Source organism: Rutidosis leptorrhynchoides, chromosome 8 (assembly GCF_046630445.1).
Source record: "Rutidosis leptorrhynchoides isolate AG116_Rl617_1_P2 chromosome 8, CSIRO_AGI_Rlap_v1, whole genome shotgun sequence".
NCBI lineage: Eukaryota > Viridiplantae > Streptophyta > Magnoliopsida > Asterales > Asteraceae > Rutidosis > Rutidosis leptorrhynchoides.
The window spans coordinates 292,813,854-292,832,588 of NC_092340.1; the positions used below are offsets into that span (position 1 = coordinate 292,813,854).

The 18,735-nt window shown below is 28.7% G+C and overlaps 1 pseudogene; it reads right to left on the reverse strand.

Moving 5' to 3' along the window:
* Positions 1-147: 147 nt before the first annotated feature.
* LOC139864313 (uncharacterized) lies at positions 148-16,795 on the reverse strand (annotated as a pseudogene).
* Between the last annotated feature and the right edge of the window lie 1,940 nt (positions 16,796-18,735).

Here is an 18,735-nt window from a genome sequence, read left to right on the forward strand (position 1 = left end):
AAAAACGAAAAAAAAAAAAAGTTTTTGCTTCCCCCCGCTTCTCCCCGAATGGTTACTTCCCTCTTGATCCTACCACTATATATATATATATATATATATATATATATATATATATATATATATATATATATATATATATATATAAAATTATTTGAATAATGTCGTTCTTCTAGCATTCTTGAAAGCAAACTGGTTTGTCAACTCTTCATAATCAACACTCTCCAACAAATCACTCTCTATAGATATAAATGCCAATCCATTAAGTCGCTCTTGCGTCATTGTTGACCGTAAGTATGATTTCAACAACTTCAGTTTTGAGAAGCTTCTTTCGGCAGATGCCACTGTAACCGAAATTGTCAACAATACCTTATATGCGATTATTGCATTAGGGAAACAATCCTTTTCTTTCAATAAATTCAAAATATCGATAGGTCTCATTGTTTCACTGGGCAAGAACTTCTTAAACAACCTTAATTCCATGTAGAGTTCATTTGCATCAATATCTGACTGTTCGTTATACATGAGAGCGGCTTCAAGACGTATACAACACGACTTAAGATGCTCGTCGTCTAATGAATTTAACTTTTCACAAGTAAACAAGAAACCAAAAATTTTCTCATACTTTTCATATTGTTCAAACCTTGTTTTGAGTGAAACAATTGCTTGATCAACAATATAAAAGAAATAATTAACTTTGAATGATTCCTCGGAAGAGAGTTGAACATCTTGATCACTTGAAGTTTCATCGGGTTTTTTCTTACTACGAATTTCACGCTTCTGAGGGAATATGGGTTCAATGTTTATTTCAACTGCAATTTTCTTAGCCTCATCAATTGCTTGAGCAAACCCCGTCTCTCTATAGCCCTCAAAGTAAGTAATCAACTCTTTTACTTGTTCAATAGCAACATCGAGAAGCATATCACTAGATTGTAAATTTTTACTCACTAAATTTATGGTGAATAATATTTCAAACCAAATGACTATTGATACTAAAAATTCAAAGTCACCAAGCTCATTTGTTGCTAAAGATTTAGCTTCATTTTGAATTTTAGAGTCATTGTCATTTTCCGAGACTTGAAGTAGAGCTTCTCTTATATCCGAAATTTGAAATCTTATAGCCTTTACACTACACGACTCTCCCAACGAGTGTTGGATAATGATTTTGGAGTCAATCCTTTGACGTTATCTTTTAAAACTTTCCACCTCTTAGAAGAATTAGCAAATATGGTGTAAATACGTTGTATGACTCCAAAAAAATCTCGAGCTTTGCCACAAGTGTTTGCCATGTCACACAGTGTAAGATTAAGACTATGACAACCACATGGAGTATAAAAGGATCTAGGATTTATCTCTAAAAACTTCTGTTGTACTCCTTTATGTTTTCCTTTCATGTTTGATCCATTGTCATAACCCTGACCACGAACATCATCAATATCAAGATCAAGAGACTTTAATTCTTCAAGTGTAACATCAAAAAGTCCTTGACCGGTGGTATCATCAACATGCAAAAATCCTAAAAAAGACTCCTCAACAGTAACACACTTAGAGGAAATATCAACATACCTTAATATCAAACACATCTGCTCTTGATGGCTTGTATCTGGGGTACAATCAAGTATCACTGAGTAATATTTTGCTTGCTTTATTTTTTTAATGATCTGAAATTTAACTGCACGGGCTAGTGAAAGTATCAACTCATTTTGAATGCTATGACCAAGAAAATGAGTATGGATCTCATCACTTGTAACTCGTCGCAAGTGCTCTTTAATCATCGGGTCAAACTCTTCCATCATTTCAATCAAACCCAAGAAATTTCCGTTACTTTTTTTATATAATCTCTCTTTTTTTCCACGAAAAGCTAAATTATATTTAGCTAAAAATTTTACAGCTGAAATGATTCTCATAATAACATTTTTCCAGTGATCTTTCTCTTTTAGGAACTGTTTGTGTGCCACTTTATTAATAGTTTGATCGTTTCTCAATCTTTGACGCATATCAAACCATACAGCCATATTCGTGAGATGTTATAAGCTGACTTCATGCTCTTTTAGTCTAGTGCCTAAATGTATCCAATCTGAAAAACCCTCATTAACTATCCGACCCGTCACGCCCCCTTTTCGAAGTACTTTACAACAAAAACAGAACACTTTATCAAGTTCTACTGAATATACTAGCCATTCTCTATCATAATTCTCTCTATTTGGTAGAACTTTAGTATACCAAGTGGCCGCGAATCATTTACCATTCTTGTCTTTAGGACCTTTCTTAAACGATTTGTCTCTTTTAGGACCCTCTGCAACTAAAATGTTTACCAAATCAGAAGTAAGTCCATCCCAATGTCTCGGATCAAATATATCAACACGATGAACACCAACATTAGCACCTGCATTACTTGCATTAGAATCAATAACATTATCCTCACAATAACGTTGATCGTCGCCACCATCTTCATTATCATCACCCTCGACACGACCTTCACCATCAATATCAACGTTATCATGACCAACACTATCGTGATTAAGATTAATGTCCTCAGTGTCATCACTACCGGCCATGTTTTCAGAACTACCACGACCATCTTGATTATTAGAAGAAACGGGTCCTTTCTTTTCAACAAACTTGTCTAAAGACCCATATTGAGACTTTATGAATGCTTCTTTACGTTTTCTTTTTAAACGTTTTTTATGTCCTGATTCGTGTTTAGGACCCATAAGTTCTGGTTTCTGAAAATATTGAAACAGTTAAAGTAAGTACATCGATAAATTTCATATTTCTTCAACAATCAAAATTAAATGAATTTTGTTAATAATTACAGATTACAAGTAAGGGTGCATATCAATTTTTAATTATTAATGATTATATACTAGTAGCTAGTAATGGATTATTATTTTTTTAGATATTACAGAATTGTATACTAGACTACTAATTATACTAATAATGGAGCTATTAATAATTTTTAAAATTTTAATAGTTCTATCAATAAATACGAGTATATACAAACAAGGATGGATAACAGATTACATAATAATATAATTTTTATTATTTATTAATATTAATAATAATTAAAAATCATAGTCCATGAGTCTATGACTCCATGTTATCCATGTATCAATCATAATCAATGACTCAATGTATCTATACGGAGTATGTAAATAGAAGAAAGACTAAACAACAAATCAACAATCTATACGACATGACAAATAACTAAATAATTAATATAATGAATAATATTATAACAATAAATGAACAAGTGGTCAATTGTACCTTTCACTTTTTCAATTTTTAACTTGTAGTTGAAGAGTGCAGATGCGACTGCGCAAAGTTGAATGGGGAAGGAATAAGGGAACCGTGGTATATTTTTCTTTTTTAAATTATAAATTTTTTAGACTAGTTAATGGGCTTTAATGGACTACTTACTATACCTATACCTAATATATATTGAATTTTTTTGGGGCCCCTATGGATTATGGGCCCTGTTCCATAGAACATGTAGAACATGCCCAAATCCGCCCCTGCTCATTTGCTTTTGAAAATGCCTTAACAAATGATGTCCACCCGAGGTAAACTCCGTCGGCTTAGATAATATCCTCTTTTGTACTCAACACCATTTTACGGCTCTAGTTTTTGAGTCGATAGCAAGCGTCGATTTATTGGCAATTTGACTGACTCTTAGAGCCTAAAGTAAATTTCAGACAGGATTTAAAACCCATGAAAATTTGATATTACCATTTTCATGGCGTCTCAATTTTATTTTTAATTTAATTTAATATTTTTAAAAAAAATTCCTACTTATTGGCTGGAGATCTACTCGGAATCAATCTCTCTATCCGTCGAATAGAGAGAGGGATGACTTTCTCTACTTTTGAGAGTGTTTTTCACTCTGGGTGGAGAAATGACTTGTCTTTATTCTCGGATAGGGGAAGGATTGTCTATATCTCACCTCCCCCGTAAACCACTTATGTGGTATTGGGTTTTGTTGTTGTTGTTGTTGTTGTTGTTGTTGTTGTACTCAACACCATTTGCAGTTAAAGGTATGTCTTCCATTCCTTCATTAAGCATTGAGTTGAAGAGATTACTAATGTTTAACACGTTTAAATCGTTATTTGAACCCGCAACTCCAAAGAAAGCATGTCAAATCCAGTTATCATATGAGGCTACAACATCAAGCATAATAGTTGGAACTTTGTGATCACCTTGAGGAAATTGACCTTTCCATTCAACTGAACATTTTCCCCATGCCCAATGCATACAATCTATGCTGTCGATCGAGCATTCCTGGAAAATCAAGAATTTCTTCATGAGCCTCATACAATCATAACATATCATCCTTGGAAGGCTCTAGCATATAATTAACCCTATATAAATCAATAATACACTTTGTGAAGTTCATAAGCGATTCACGACATGTTCTTTCCGACATTTGCACGTACTCGTCAACAAATCTGGTGTATCACCGTATGCCAATTGACATAGAGCGGCAGTTATTTTTAAGTAAGGACTAATACTCAACTCGCCGCGCGCATCAACTCTTAAATGAAAATAACTAAAATATTCAGGTAGCGGTTGTTTCGAGTAGTGGATAATGTGTGATGACCCGGGAATTTCCGACCAAATTTAAACATAATCTTATATGATTCGACTCGATAAGCAAAGTCTATTAAACCGAGTCTCATTATGTTTGAACTATTTCATGATAACATTTGACCTTTAACTATTTCCGACGATTCACGAACCTTTAATTGTAAATAAGAATGTAAATATAAATAATTATATATAAAACTAATTATATTAGTATTAATGAACTATTAAGTAATTTTGTTATTATAAAAGATAACATTTAATAACTAAAGATTTTCATTTTGAATATATATAGTATATTGTATATAAATGATTCAAACATATTTTACCAACGTTATCAAAATATTAAATGTACAATGTTATACTTTGTAGTTAATTGGTTAATATACATAATTAATCATCTACTCAACATTTAAAACATGATTTTATATATATGGTAGTATACATATATACATAAATATAACTATATATATATGATTTTATACATAATTATTATATTATGTATATGTAGAAATTTATATTTATAATATATCTATGATGAAATAATGTACTATTTTAATAAATATATATAATACTTACATATATAAAACATTTATATTTTTCATAATTACATACATAAGTATAATATAATTAGTATGTAAATAAATATTATAATATATTTATATTAAAATGCATAAATATATAATATTCAGTATATGTTACAATACATATTACATAATTATTAAATATTACATAATAATAGATGATATTAATAAATTAAATTTAAATACAAATATAGTTGTTGTAGTAATGTTATTTGTATCGTCAAATATCAATATTTGTATTCATAATATCACTTTATATCATATAAAGATGAAATTGGATGTATAAATTAGATTATTATTACTAATATTATTATTATCGATAAAATATTAATATTATCATAATTAGTATGGTATTATTATTATTATTATTATTATTATTATTATTATTATTATTATTATTATTATTATTATTATTATCATTTTTACAATTATTATTATCATTAATATTATATTTATCATTATTATTAATTTTATTAATATTATTAGATATTAATAGTATTGTTATTATATATTATTATTATTAATTAAAAAAAAACAGTAGGGATCTATATTATACGCTTGACCTCTGTATCCTTTATCTCTATTATTATTATTATTATTATTTTTGTTTCTTTCCTGCTCCAAACTCGTGAACCTGTGTTGACATTTTCTCCATTTTTTATCAACCGATCTCTATTATTACAAAATGATTATGTATAATTGCAAACCAAATAAAAAGGAAATCCAATGGGATTAAAGAGCACAGCGATATTTTTTTTTTCTTCTTCTCTGCACGCTCCAATTTTTTTTCTTCTCTTAATTCAATTTCGAATAAAGTTTCAAAATCTAAAAATGCAGAAAGGTTAGAAATCTTTCTTTGAATCTATCTGCAAAATCTCAACTCTCAAATCTTTATATCGATCTTGAATTTTGAAGTCAAAGTTTAGTTTAAAAAAAGTCAACAATTGTTCTTGAGACAAATTCGCATTCGTGTATATGTTTCTGATCAAATTGACGATTCCAGTAGTTTTTATACATGTTTAGAAAACTATTTCGTGTTATAAACATTATCTATAATGTTATCTATTACGAAATCAATTTTTTTTGTTTTGTTCCAAGAACCGACGCTGCAGTAGGCCTTTAGTGTTTTTTTTTTTTATTTTAGAACCCAAATTATTTTTTTTCTGTAATGTTTTGAAGCTTTAAAAGGAACCCTGATTTTTTTTTTTTTTGGTTATTGATGTTTTGTTGAATCCGTGAGACTTGTGGAGAAGAAGAGGAATATAAGAAAAACAGTTTATATATAAAATTTAAATTCGATATTAGTACAGAGAATCAGAATTGGTGGGATGGTCGAGAGTGTTTGCGTGTGAGCATGTGGTTACGAGATCGAGTCCAGAGGACGGTAGTTTCTTTTTTTTTTTGAAACTCTTTTCATGTGAGGTAGTTTTCTTTTCTAATTTTATTATTGTTATTATATATTAATTATTATTAGTATTATTATTATTATTGTGATTGTTTTGATTGTTATTGTTATTGTTATTATTAGTATCATACTTGTTATCATATTTGAAAGTATTATAGACATTACTATTATTATTATGATAGGTATTAATAATATTATTATTAGTAATAAACTTATCATTTTAGTATTTTATCATCATTAGGATTATGATTATCATTATTATTATTATGAAGGAAATAAAAATATATTATTATCATCAATATTAGAATTTGTACCGGTTTATAAATAATAGTATCATCAGTACATTTACAATTAATAATATCATATTTATCAGTATCATCATTAATATTTACTAGTATTATTATGATTATCATTTATCATTTTATAAATATTAGAACCCTTATTATTAACATAAGTATGGTATTAGTATTAATATTATTTTAGAGTTATTATTATTAGTATCATTAACAGTTATCATTTTCATTTTTTTTGCTATTAGTATTATCATTATTAATAAAATTATTATTATTATTAGTAAATCATTATTATCTAAATTATTATTTTAACAAATAAATCTTTTGTACACTATATATATACTTATGGTATATACTAGGATTGTATTAATAATTCACATAACAAACTAATAAAATTTCATAAATACAATACTAACCACAAATATATGTATATAAATATATTAATGTCACTATTTATATAAACGTAAATCATTATAGATATATATACATAAAATCGATATATATATATAAAATATAACTTAAAATATAATATAAGTATACGTTTTAAAATAAAGGTTAGAATAAATTCTACAAAACTATAATATATAAATAATACATATTAATAAATGAAATTTTGTAACTTACATTATACGTATTAATATATACACAATTGATATAGGTTCGTGAATCCGAGGCCAACCCTGCATTGTTCAATGACGTCATATGTATTTTTACTACAAAATACAGTATCGTGAGTTTCATTTGCCTTTTTACCCTTTATATTTTTGGGCTGAGAATACATGCGCAACTTTTATAACTGTTTTACGAAATTGACACAAGTACGTGAAACTACATTCTATGGTTGGATTATCGAAGTCGAATATGCCCTTTTTATTAAGTCTGGTAATCTAAGAATTAGGGAACAGACACCCTAATTGACGCGAATCCTAAAGATAGATCTATCGGGCCCAACAAGCCCCATCCAAAGTACCGGATGTTTTAGTACTTCGAAATTTATATCATGTCCGAAGGAGGATCCCGGAATGATGGGGATATTCTTATATATGAATATTGTTAATGTCGGTTACCAGGTGTTCAATCCATATGAATGATATTTTTGTCTCTATGCATGGGACGTATGTTTATGAGAAATGGAAATCTGAAATCTTGTGGTCTATTAAAATGATGGAAACGATTGTTTAAGTTAAACTAATGAACTCACCAACCTTTTGGTTGACACTTTAAAGCATGTTTATTCTCAGGTACGAAAGAAATCTTCCGCTGTGTATTTGCTCATTTTATAGATATTACTTGGAGTCATTCATGGCATATTTCAAAAGACGTTGCATTCGAGTCGTCGAGTTCATCAAGATTATTATCAAGTCAATTATAGTTGGATATATTATGAAATGGTATGCATGCCTGTCAACTTTCGATGTAATGAAAGTTTGTCTTTTCAAAAACGAATGCAATGTTTGTAAAATGTATCATATAGAGGTCAAGTATCTCGCGATGTAATCAACTGTTGTGAATCGTTTATAATCGATATGGACTTCGTCCGGATGGATTAGGACGGGTCTTCACAGTTGGTATCAGAGCGGTGGTCTTAGCGAACCAGGTCTTGCATTAGTGAGTCTAACTGATAGTCGTTAGAATGCATTAATGAGTCTGGACTTCGACCGTGTTTGCATGTCAAAAGTTTTGCTTATCATTTAGTGTCGAAAAATTATTTGCTTACCATCCTTAAAGTCTAAGACACGTCTTACTGCCTTTATTGCATAGACAGTGTATAGTTAAATTCATATCTTAGCGTATCTGTTATTGTTACCTTTGCCTGACAGCTTCCGTAGATTCCTCCGTAGCTTATGGGATTTTAGTATTATATATGCATATGTAAATTATGTATTGCAGGGTACTAATCTACATCCTATAATCTATTTCTTATCGAAAATCCTTCATCTGATCGTACGAGATGAATCCCTCAACCAGTTCGAGTCCATCTGATTTCGATAGCTATTTCGATAGTTATTCCGACAGCTATTTCGATATGGATTTCCACTCGAGCTCCGAAAGCAGAGTAACCGGAATGAATCGATCAATTAGCCATCATCTATTCTGAATGAATTGGAGATGGGTTCGTAGTCGACTTAATCAATGGAAACGCGAAGAAGGCGATCATTTCCACTAACCAAATTCACCTCTTGACAATGGACCTAAAACGTTTACCGGCGAACCTGTTCGAGACACCATTTTCTCTCTCATTTCCAAAGTATCTCATCACGATCATATACTATCTCAGATTCTAAACCTCATTCATCCGCTCGTCCGAACCGACAATCATCCCGGTGTAATAGAAGAAGTTAACGAACTTCGCGCATAAGTTGTAGTCTTGGAAAATATGGTGCAAAACGTACCAGCTTCATCCAAATCACCGGCACCAACGGTACCACCAACAACCCAAATTTCAATATCACATGCCTCAACATCTCAATCTATACCTCGAGTATAATCATCATTCTACATGACATTCTACATCAGTTATCTTCGTTCGACATGGTGATTATGTAATCTCTAATATTTTAGAGATTATTTATTCTAGTTCCAACTGAAAACTAAATGAGTTTAATATCATGTTAACTCATTAAATTCATGATTACATCTGAAGAAAATATATATGTATATATGTTTTCATAAAGATTGTAATTAAAAATTCTTTTGTACAAACTGTTAATAATAAAAATATTTTAACGGGTAGGTAATACCCGAGGAATATTTAAATTTCACATTAATAAGTTACACTGTATATTCTTCGAATCTGATTCAACAGTTATTCACTATCCTATTTACAACCACCGGGATACTTATCCGTTCACCAAAGAATAACTATTTTCATTCAAATTCAATTTCATATTTGAATTTTGACCTATCAGAATCCAACAAGTGGCATAATGAAGAAATAATGGACACAATAAAAATTGATTAGAAACAGACTAATTAACAATATTAAATTTTATTAAGAAACCACGCTAACAAAATCCTAGCTAACTGTTCCTAGCTAACTGTTAATTCCGTATTACATTTTATTTATCGCAATTTATTTATCGCAATTTATTTTATCGCAATTTATATTCTCGCAATTTTATTTATTATCATTTAATTTCTGTTATTTACTTTACGCACTTTATTTATCGTCATTTAATTTCTGTTATTTATTTTACGCACTTTAAATATCGGGACACGTATACAAGGTTTTGACATATCATATCGACACATCTATATATATTATTTGGAATCACCATAGACACTCTATATGCAGTAATGATCGAGTTCTCTATACAGGGTTGAGGTTGATTCTATAATAATATATATACTTTGAGTTGTGATCGAGTCTGAGACATGTACACGGGTCACGATACGTATTAATTAATTCAAATATTATATATTAAACTATATATGAATGATTGCACTGTCAACTGTGGACTATCGACTGTGGACTAATAACATTGGACAATTAAAATGAATTAAAATATTGAATATAACATATGAAACTAAACAATTCTTCAAGTTTGCCACTTGATTTCGTCTTAAACCTCATTTGTATCTTCACGATTACATTCTGCGTTCAAACCTTTCATGATTCTTGAAAACACCTCAATCGATAGGATGAATCAACCGCACTTCATCTACGGAAGGAAAGATTTATGCATATAGTTATGCACCTGAGAAACTCTAGGCAATTGAGTAAAAGTTCAACACGTAGCCGCGTCAGATCCTTTGGCATTTATTAACAAAAACAACTTTGCGATCCCTTTTCAAAATTAGCCAATTTTGTCACAACTCCAACAAGTCAACTTCGACTTTTCGTACGAAACAACCTTATTATAACGTTTATATATACGCGTGCTCTTTTATTGTTACCAGGTAACCTTTCATATTCCATCATATTACCATCAGCGTTTAATCATCTAAAAACACAATTCTCCTGAAACCACCTCGGATTAATAACCGATGATTCAGATATCATAGCATTAAATGCAGAGGAAACAGAAAAATGGTAGATGGTCTAAACGGACAAAAGTTTGATGATAAAGAAAGGAGTGTTAGGAACGCTCGATAGAAAATTGGGTATTGAAAAACAGATTGAGTTACCCATGAAGGAGACCAAGGACAAATACAAGGACCAAATCCTATATTCAAAGGATTCAGGTAATTCTGGATCCGTTGAAATCTTTAGAGAATATCTTGCTCCGAAGTCATGTTAAAATCTTGCGGAAAATCTTTCTCCATCAACCGTCGAACTTAGAAATTTCAAAATATCATCATCAATATCTTTGATATTTCTGAGGATATTTTCATAAATATTCTCGTCCGAAATTATATACCTCTTCGTGCTTCCTGTGTATCAATATATTGGAAACATTCAATAGAAAATATAGTACCGAAAAGCAGATTATGCGAAACTATGAAGAAAGCCGTGGATAAATCACAAAGAATAAGTTTGACTTCAAAGAATCCAAATAATTCAATGTCTGCTAAAGTCTATAGTGAATAACTTGCTCCTTACTCTAAACCCTTGCAGACAATAGTTTCTATCATCCTCTGATCTTAGATATTCTGAGATATTATCGTACCTTTCATTATAAATATCCTCCATATTTCTGGAGATATTTTTATAACTATTCTTATCTGAAATCATTAATCTTTTCGTGCTATCAGTATTACATCATATAGAAACTGTTAGTTTCTATATTCTGTAAATTTTCAAGCTTAAAATATGAATGTTATTGTAGTAATGATGGGAACTGATGCATGAGTTAGTATAATATAATGACACTTGATCAACGTGATTATATTACAGTAAGTCATGCTGAGTTTCTAAATGAAACGTGATGATTCACAGATCATAACGTCATCATGTGCCATGTTACATAACTCTTTCATCCTACTTAACTCCGTAACAAATCAAGAAAATGTATTCTTGATGGTTCTATCTTCCGTGATGTTGATAAATTTGAAAATCAAATCGTGCTATCACGTTCCTTCATGCTTAGAACATTATAATCATTCGAAACTCTATATCTATAAATTCTGGACCATTATTCGCTTGACTTGAAGTCGGGAAGAGAAAACAAAAGCATAGAGCTTTGAAATATAAGGGAGAATATAAAGTCCGATAACAACACATAAATTACAAACCGTGTATATCAATGTTTATCGCAACATAAAGACACGGGAGAATTAAAAACATTATAATCCCGAGGGCGAAGTAGAAGAAAGCAGATTCCTCTGGTGGAAGTTGGAAAAGGAGAATGATTGTTGCGATAGTAAGGATGAGGACAAGGATCAGAACTGGATTAATCATTTTCAGAATCTTTTGGATGTATGAACTAAGAAAGAAAGTATAAGAATGGTGAGAATAATGGAAAGGAAGAGCTTAATTTATACTGGAAATATCAGACGTAGTAATCGGGGCAGATCATCGTATTTAATTAAAGAGATCTTAATTTCCATAAATCCCGAAGAATCAGATTTTATAGATCTTCAAGATTTTCTTTAAATCCCTTAAATTCCGGAATTCAACCAAGGCAATGTCAAAAGTTAAGACGCGCCTTATTTTCTAAATTCAAACCTGACTACGTCAAAAGTTAAAAACAAATCTTTGTTTCTCATTTCATCCTTTTGTGAATAGCTTCATTCGCACTCTTCGAATAATTGAATTATTTTTATCCATATTACTCAATGATGATAAAACTCAAGTTATCAACTCATATTCGTCAGGAAAACATATTTATTGTTAGCTATGACGACCTCACTCAAATTTCGGGACGAAATTTCTTTAACGGGTAGGTACTGTGATGACCCGGGAATTTCCGACCAAATTTAAACATAATCTTATATGATTCGACTCGATAAGCAAAGTCTATTAAACCGAGTCTCATTATGTTTGAACTATTTCATGATAACATTTGACCTTTAACTATTTCCGACGATTCACGAACCTTTAATTGTAAATAAGAATGTAAATATAAATAATTATATATAAAACTAATTATATTAGTATTAATGAACTATTAAGTAATTTTGTTATTATAAAAGATAACATTTAATAACTAAAGATTTTCATTTTGAATATATATAGTATATTGTATATAAATGATTCAAACATATTTTACCAACGTTATCAAAATATTAAATGTACAATGTTATACTTTGTAGTTAATTGGTTAATATACATAATTAATCATCTACTCAACATTTAAAACATGATTTTATATATATGGTAGTATACATATATACATAAATATAACTATATATATATGATTTTATACATAATTATTATATTATGTATATGTAGAAATTTATATTTATAATATATCTATGATGAAATAATGTACTATTTTAATAAATATATATAATACTTACATATATAAAACATTTATATTTTTCATAATTACATACATAAGTATAATATAATTAGTATGTAAATAAATATTATAATATATTTATATTAAAATGCATAAATATATAATATTCAGTATATGTTACAATACATATTACATAATTATTAAATATTACATAATAATAGATGATATTAATAAATTAAATTTAAATACAAATATAGTTGTTGTAGTAATGTTATTTGTATCGTCAAATATCAATATTTGTATTCATAATATCACTTTATATCATATAAAGATGAAATTGGATGTATAAATTAGATTATTATTACTAATATTATTATTATCGATAAAATATTAATATTATCATAATTAGTATGGTATTATTATTATTATTATTATTATTATTATTATTATTATTATTATTATTATTATTATTATTATTATTATTATTATCATTTTTACAATTATTATTATCATTAATATTATATTTATCATTATTATTAATTTTATTAATATTATTAGATATTAATAGTATTGTTATTATATATTATTATTATTAATTAAAAAAAAACAGTAGGGATCTATATTATACGCTTGACCTCTGTATCCTTTATCTCTATTATTATTATTATTATTATTTTTGTTTCTTTCCTGCTCCAAACTCGTGAACCTGTGTTGACATTTTCTCCATTTTTTATCAACCGATCTCTATTATTACAAAATGATTATGTATAATTGCAAACCAAATAAAAAGGAAATCCAATGGGATTAAAGAGCACAGCGATATTTTTTTTTTTCTTCTTCTCTGCACGCTCCAATTTTTTTTCTTCTCTTAATTCAATTTCGAATAAAGTTTCAAAATCTAAAAATGCAGAAAGGTTAGAAATCTTTCTTTGAATCTATCTGCAAAATCTCAACTCTCAAATCTTTATATCGATCTTGAATTTTGAAGTCAAAGTTTAGTTTAAAAAAAGTCAACAATTGTTCTTGAGACAAATTCGCATTCGTGTATATGTTTCTGATCAAATTGACGATTCCAGTAGTTTTTATACATGTTTAGAAAACTATTTCGTGTTATAAACATTATCTATAATGTTATCTATTACGAAATCACTTTTTTTTGTTTTGTTCCAAGAACCGACGCTGCAGTAGGCCTTTAGTGTTTTTTTTTTTTTATTTTAGAACCCAAATTATTTTTTTTCTGTAATGTTTTGAAGCTTTAAAAGGAACCCTGATTTTTTTTTTTTTGGTTATTGATGTTTTGTTGAATCCGTGAGACTTGTGGAGAAGAAGAGGAATAGAAGAAAAACAGTTTATATATAAAATTTAAATTCGATATTAGTACAGAGAATCAGAATTGGTGGGATGGTCGAGAGTGTTTGCGTGTGAGCATGTGGTCACGAGATCGAGTCCAGAGGACGGTAGTTTCTTTTTTTTTTTTGAAACTCTTTTCATGTGAGGTAGTTTTCTTTTCTAATTTTATTATTGTTATTATATATTAATTATTATTAGTATTATTATTATTATTGTGATTGTTTTGATTGTTATTGTTATTGTTATTATTAGTATCATACTTGTTATCATATTTGAAAGTATTATAGACATTACTATTATTATTATGATAGGTATTAATAATATTATTATTAGTAATAAACTTATCATTTTAGTATTTTATCATCATTAGGATTATGATTATCATTATTATTATTATGAAGGAAATAAAAATATATTATTATCATCAATATTAGAATTTGTACCGGTTTATAAATAATAGTATCATCAGTACATTTACAATTAATAATATCATATTTATCAGTATCATCATTAATATTTACTAGTATTATTATGATTATCATTTATCATTTTATAAATATTAGAACCCTTATTATTAACATAAGTATGGTATTAGTATTAATATTATTTTAGAGTTATTATTATTAGTATCATTAACAGTTATCATTTTCATTTTTTTTGCTATTAGTATTATCATTATTAATAAAATTATTATTATTATTAGTAAATCATTATTATCTAAATTATTATTTTAACAAATAAATCTTTTGTACACTATATATATACTTATGGTATATACTAGGATTGTATTAATAATTCACATAACAAACTAATAAAATTTCATAAATACAATACTAACCACAAATATATGTATATAAATATATTAATGTCACTATTTATATAAACGTAAATCATTATAGATATATATACATAAAATCGATATATATATATAAAATATAACTTAAAATATAATATAAGTATACGTTTTAAAATAAAGGTTAGAATAAATTCTACAAAACTATAATATATAAATAATACATATTAATAAATGAAATTTTGTAACTTACATTATACGTATTAATATATACACAATTGATATAGGTTCGTGAATCCGAGGCCAACCCTGCATTGTTCAATGACGTCATATGTATTTTTACTACAAAATACAGTATCGTGAGTTTCATTTGCCTTTTTACCCTTTATATTTTTGGGCTGAGAATACATGCGCAACTTTTATAACTGTTTTACGAAATTGACACAAGTACGTGAAACTACATTCTATGGTTGGATTATCGAAGTCGAATATGCCCTTTTTATTAAGTCTGGTAATCTAAGAATTAGGGAACAGACACCCTAATTGACGCGAATCCTAAAGATAGATCTATCGGGCCCAACAAGCCCCATCCAAAGTACCGGATGTTTTAGTACTTCGAAATTTATATCATGTCCGAAGGAGGATCCCGGAATGATGGGGATATTCTTATATATGAATATTGTTAATGTCGGTTACCAGGTGTTCAATCCATATGAATGATATTTTTGTCTCTATGCATGGGACGTATGTTTATGAGAAATGGAAATCTGAAATCTTGTGGTCTATTAAAATGATGGAAACGATTGTTTAAGTTAAACTAATGAACTCACCAACCTTTTGGTTGACACTTTAAAGCATGTTTATTCTCAGGTACGAAAGAAATCTTCCGCTGTGTATTTGCTCATTTTATAGATATTACTTGGAGTCATTCATGGCATATTTCAAAAGACGTTGCATTCGAGTCATCGAGTTCATCAAGATTATTATCAAGTCAATTATAGTTGGATATATTATGAAATGGTATGCATGCCTGTCAACTTTCGATGTAATGAAAGTTTGTCTTTTCAAAAACGAATGCAATGTTTGTAAAATGTATCATATAGAGGTCAAGTATCTCGCGATGTAATCAACTGTTGTGAATCGTTTATAATCGATATGGACTTCGTCCGGATGGATTAGGACGGGTCTTCACATAATGTCTTCCATAATTCTAATAAAACGTGTCGTTTCATCCGAAACCTCCTTTTGAATTTATCGTCGATGTATTTGCAACCTTCAACTAAATAGTCGGTAATAAGACGTAGATGTGCTTCTTCATGTTTACGTTGTATGTAACGAACTGTGTTTAAACTTTCCGCCTCATTTTCGCTTTCCATTGCATCACTGTCTATTATATCGAGCACTTGCATCATATACTCTTCGTGAGACGATATAGATCCTGAAGACATTATTTTAAATAAAAGTATTTATGGAATAGAGAAATAAATTTGAATATGTATTTGTTTAAGAAAAGAATGTGTTGTGGTTGTGTAAAAAATATATGTGTTTATATTGATGAAATATGGATAATGTAAAAAATATTTAATTGAAATATACCCGTTGAATAACGGATATATTTCAAAAAAATCAAAGAATCACCAACGTCGGCTACCCGACACCGAGCTCCAACACCGGTTTAAAGCCGGTAGGGAGTCGACGCTGCCACCGTCCCTAGCGCCCAATTTCGTCGACGGTGAACAAAAGTCTCGACTCCCAATGCTCTTAACTACTGATAATTGTAATCGTGACATAAAGTGAAAGTGAGTTTTTTTGGTTAATTGTGATGACCCAGAAATTTCTGACCAAATTTAAACTTAATCTATAACGTTTCCGACACGATAAGCAAAGTCTGTAATGTTGAGTCACGAAAGTTTTGGAACTATATTTATGTAATCAATCATTCTTTGACTGTTCTCGAAGATTCGCGAACAATATATATATATATATATATATATATATATATATATATATATATATATATATATATATATATATATATATATATATATATATATATATATATATATATATAACTTAATGTGCATATATACATATATATATATATATATATATATATATATATATATATATATATATATATATATATATATATATATATATATGATTTCAAGTTATTTAGTAAACGATAGTAACATTTGATTATTGATTAGATTGATATTTAGATAAGTTAACTAAAACGTTTAAGATGAACCAGTAAAACACTAATTTGCTACAGTATTTTTGAATTGCTACAGTACCCGAAAAGCTACAGTGTTTTCGAAAATCACTATTTGCTACAGTAAAAAAACTTTGCTGCAGTAACTTTGCTACAGTAAACACTATTTTAAAATGAAAATGTATATATGTATATGTATATACTACGAGATGATGATTTATAGAAGTAAATGACCAAAACACTCAAATGTATAAGTTACATCTCGAGTGGTATAGTTTATGGATAATTTAAGTCTAATTTTTGACAAAGGTACGACTCACGAAACGAAAAATACAAGTTTTCTCAGCGTACGAAGGGACATTCGAAAAACCGGAACCGAGACATAAGTCGAGTGACGACGTACGACTTATCGGAACAAAAGTTACAAGTTAACTATGCACGTAAATATAATATAATATATAAATAATTATATAAATTAAATATATTATATATATTATATAAAATTATGTCGACAAACAAAAAGTTAAACGATTGTGAGCTGTCATGGGCACCCATGCGATCGCATGGGATTTACCCCTTCAAGCCATGCGATCGCATGGCAGGGGATTTCAGGATTCATCTATAAAACTCGACATTCTGTTCGACACAAGCACACACACAAATATTCATTTACTCCCTCTGTATAATTATAATTATTATTTATATTATTAAGATTAATCTTATTATTAATCTTATTATTATTAGTAGTATTAGTATTATTATTGTTATTACATAAAATATTACGACGAGGTTATGAGCGGGTTATTTTCAAAAATGAGTTTTCGAGCGGGATAGAGCTAAGGAAACTATGGGTTATAGCCATGGAGGTTATGGGTAATGTTCGTGGTATTGTTTTCAAATCAAACCTAGTGTTTATCATCTCAGTTACGTCTACGTACTTTCATGCAATATTGAATCACAATATTGATACGTGAGCATTCATATCTTATCTTTTATATATTAATTGTGTATCCATATCTAATGCTCGAGTATATATATATTTATGCATGCTTGTATGCTAAATTTCCTCGTTAAACATTTTATGATGAGTCACGTATTAAATACATATATTACTGATAAAAGGTATATGATATGCATGTTTTTGGAAAGCTGGCGAAAAATCAATAACTTTTC